The following is a 4,009-nucleotide window of genomic DNA, read 5'->3' as shown; positions in this document are numbered from 1 at the left end:
AAATTCTGTTATGAAACTTTATAGCAGCTACATTAAAGGCTAAGAATAACTACTATTTTGAAATTCTGAATATCTTATAATTAGACCAGCCCTTAAGAAATATTCAGAGTTAAGGCACATTAAAATGTATTCCACAACATGGAGACAGCCCTGACAAAGAAACATTATTCTTAGATTTACAATTAATTACCCTTATGTCTATACCTTGCATTCAATTTGCATATCTTAAAAGTGCTGTAAATTTCATAGAACTCCCTTGTTATTTAAGATCATTACGCTTAGTAAAAGTTTCTACAGTGATAACTTTCTCTTGATTATGTAGTTGCGAGGTCAATAAATCTGGCTTTACTTTGCTCGACAATGTTATAATTTTTCTTTTTGTGTGTGTGTTTCATTATTTTGCTCCTTGTTCCTTCTGCCCTCTCATTTATAATCCCCCGAAGAACCAGTAGATAGAGAAGTCTGGCTAGAAGACGAAGTGAGTGGTCAGATTCTCAGATGTTATCTTTTTCCCAGAACGCACTGGTACTGGGTGTCTGACATGTTCTATACATCTTTCTAGTGTCAACCTCATTAAACAAATACAACTTGATGTATAGCTCTCAAGAAATGAAATTTCATGCAATGAATTTGTTCTGTTCCAGCTTCTTCTGCTGCTTCTCCTCCTCCTCCTCTTTCTCCACATTCCCCCCACATCCCTTTTGGTCAGCAGTGATTTTGTGCATTCTTGATTTCTAGTTACAATTTTAGATGGGCACTAGTGATGATTTCATAATATTTTTGGCAGAGTGTTTCAGGTCTTTATGAAAGTTTCAGATTTTAAACCGACTACATCAGGTTTCCTACATTCTCAGTAAGGATTAGCCTTGTATAAAATATGGTATAGTCTTTGGAATAATGTTCAGTATGTTTACTTTGATCAGATGTACATGTAATTGTGTTTTAAATATGAGACACATCTGCTGTCACATGCATGTTGTAAGTGTGCTGAACTTTCATAGGTACCAGGGTATAAATGTGCTAGAACTGTGGTTTATGGTCAAATTCAAGGTTAGCACAATACCCTCCAAACTAGAAAGACACTGAATGCTTTGCCAGAATAGTAAATAGCATTTTCATCCTTTTCCTCTTCTTAAGCCTAAAAGAATTTAAAGAAGAAATATATTTTAAAACTAAAATAAACTCTCCATTTAATGAGACTATATATTATTTACAGAAAAATGCCACTAAACTCAATTAGTGCTGGTCTCACCACTGGGTGGAATTTGAAGTTGTTGAATCTTTTTTTTTTTTTAAATGCAGTTCATTGCAGTCATTTGCTGAGTCTAGGGCGATGCTCCAGTTTTAATCATGTGTAAAAGTATAGCATATAAGGAAACAGCAACATACTGTATAAATATTTTTAGATGTTTTGTTTTTAAAATACTGTTTGATACTTGAAAAGTTTGTCCCCGTCCTGTTCCTTTTATAAAAATGAAGCCATTTTATTTATCTTAAACAGGCAGTTTCCCATTACCACCTCCTCAGTATTATTAATTAAAGTTATTTTTTAAAGTTAATGTGACCATCATTTCCCTGTTATACCTCACTGGAATAGTGCATTATTTAAAACCAGCCTTGGAAGAAATTAGCAGCCATTTTAAACACTTGCCTCCTGCCCAGAAACAGAATATTTTCTATAATGGTAAGCAGAACTATTATCAGTATTATAGTAATTATTAATTATGGTTCATGAATTAAATAATGTTCCTGGACACTGTACTTTGTTTTCTTATAGACTTAACCAGTCATTTTACACTTTAAAGGTGAAAATCTCTCTCTCTCTCTCTCTCCTTTTTTAAAATGAAAGTATCTGTTTTTTTCCCCTTGGGACATGGTGTTGAATACGTGGGGGAGCTCAGGAAGGGAGATTTAACAAATATATTCATCTCTGATTCTGAATTTCTCTCAGGCCTTTTAATATATAAGTAGTTTTGAAGATCTAAAGTAACTACATGTATCCTCATTTTTGTGGGCTGAATACAAGCAAATATGAATATGGAACTATTCTAGTTTATTCTAATATAACATTTCCATTAAAATGATTTTTAAAACCCTTCCCAAAATTCCAATAATTCTGTTTAAAAAAATATAACACAGCAGCGTAGATTAGCTACTCTGGAATACCTTGGCAAAAGTATTCAAGTAGCAAGAGTTTTTCTAGTCTTATGTCCTATATACATCTGTTAAATTACTCAGAGATCTCATTAAATAAAGCTAATGTACTTGTAAAACAGTAGGGAGAGACAGTATATCATTGTAACTGTTAGAAAGAGCCATTCTGGCAAGGAGGGAGCCAAGAAGGCTAGGTGTATGCTGGTCAGTGTAGATGTTTCTAGGCCATAAATCTTGGCCCTTTCCTGCCTAGTTATTGTGTATTTCTTTAGGTGAGAGATTGATTGTAGCAGTGGAAGATGAATTTGCCCACAGACCCTTTCTTCTTTTTTTTTTTTATACTCCTGATGCCTCGCCAAGGTGATAATGCTTTTTTCCCTGCAATCATTTGTTTCAGATTAAAAGCATGAAGAAACATAAGAAGGCTCGTCTCTGAAGTCAGGCAAACATTAGGGCATGAAGACATATAGCTGTCCCAGGTGTGAGGAGAGTGCATTTTACCCCTGCCGGGTTTATAACCAGTTTAACTGGAAGAGAATCATCCAGAGTAAAATCCATGGAGGAACCCTAAGGTTTCTTTAGTGTGGATTCTTAAAATTTTTTAAAAATGCTGCTAAACTATAATATTATTAAATAGGGCTGCCAAGCGATTAAAAAAATGAATTGCGATTAATCACGTGATTTAAAAAAAATTGATTAATCAAGCGATTAATCGCACTGTTAATAATAGAATACCATTTATTTAAATATTTTTGGATGTTTTCTACTTTTTCAAATATATTTCAATTATAACACAGAATACGAAGTGTACAGTGCTCACTTTATATTTATTTTTATTACAAATAATGGCACTGTAAAATACAAAAGAAATCATGCTTTTCAATTCATCTAATACAAGTACTGTAATGCAATCTCTTTATCATGAAAGTTGAACTTATAAATGTAGAATTATGTACAAACCAATAACAGCATTCAAAAATAAAACAATGTAAAACTTCAGAGCCTACAAGTCCACTCAGTCCTATGTCTTGTTCAGCCAATCGCTCAAAGAAGTTTGTTTATGTTTGCAGGAGATAATGCTGGCTGCTTCTTGTTCACAATGTCACCTGAAAGTGAGAACAGGCATTCTCATGGCACTGTGGTAGCCGGTGTCGAAACATATTTATATGCCAGATGCGGTAAAGATTCATATATCCCTTCATGCTTCAACCACCATTCCAAAGGACATGCTGATGACAGGTTCTGCTTGATAACAATCCAAAGCAGTGTGAACCGATGCATGCTCATTTTCATCATCTGCGTCAGGTGCCACCAGCAGAAGGTTGATTTTCTTTTTTGGTGGTTCGGGTTCTGTAATTTCCGCATTGGAGTGTTGCTCTTTTAAGACTTCTAAAAGCATGCTCCACACTTCATCCCTCTCAGATTTTGAAAGGCACTTCAGATTCTTAAACCTTGGGTCGAGTGCTATAGCTATCTTTAGAAATCTCACATTGGTACCTTCTTTGTGTTTTGTCAAATCTGAAGCAAAAGTGTTCTTAAAATGAACATGTGCTGAGTCATCATCCGAGATTGCTATAACATAAAATATATGGCAAAATACAGGTAACATAGAGCCAGAGACATACAATTCTCCCCCCAAGGAGTTAAAATCATAATGCGTTAATTAAATTTGTGACTTAACAAGTGTCATCAGCATAGAAGCATGTCCTCTGGAAGGATTGAAGCATGTTTAGCATATCTGGCATGTAAAGACCTTGCAATGCTGGCTACAAAAGTCCCATGTGAATGCCTGTTCTCACTTTCTGGTGACATTGTAAATAAGAAGTTGCTGTATTATGTCCCCTAAATGTAAACA

The sequence above is a fragment of the Mauremys reevesii genome, linkage group 16, assembly GCF_016161935.1.
Source record: "Mauremys reevesii isolate NIE-2019 linkage group 16, ASM1616193v1, whole genome shotgun sequence".
NCBI classification, from domain to species: Eukaryota; Metazoa; Chordata; order Testudines; family Geoemydidae; genus Mauremys; species Mauremys reevesii.
This window is presented reverse-complemented; position numbering follows the sequence as displayed.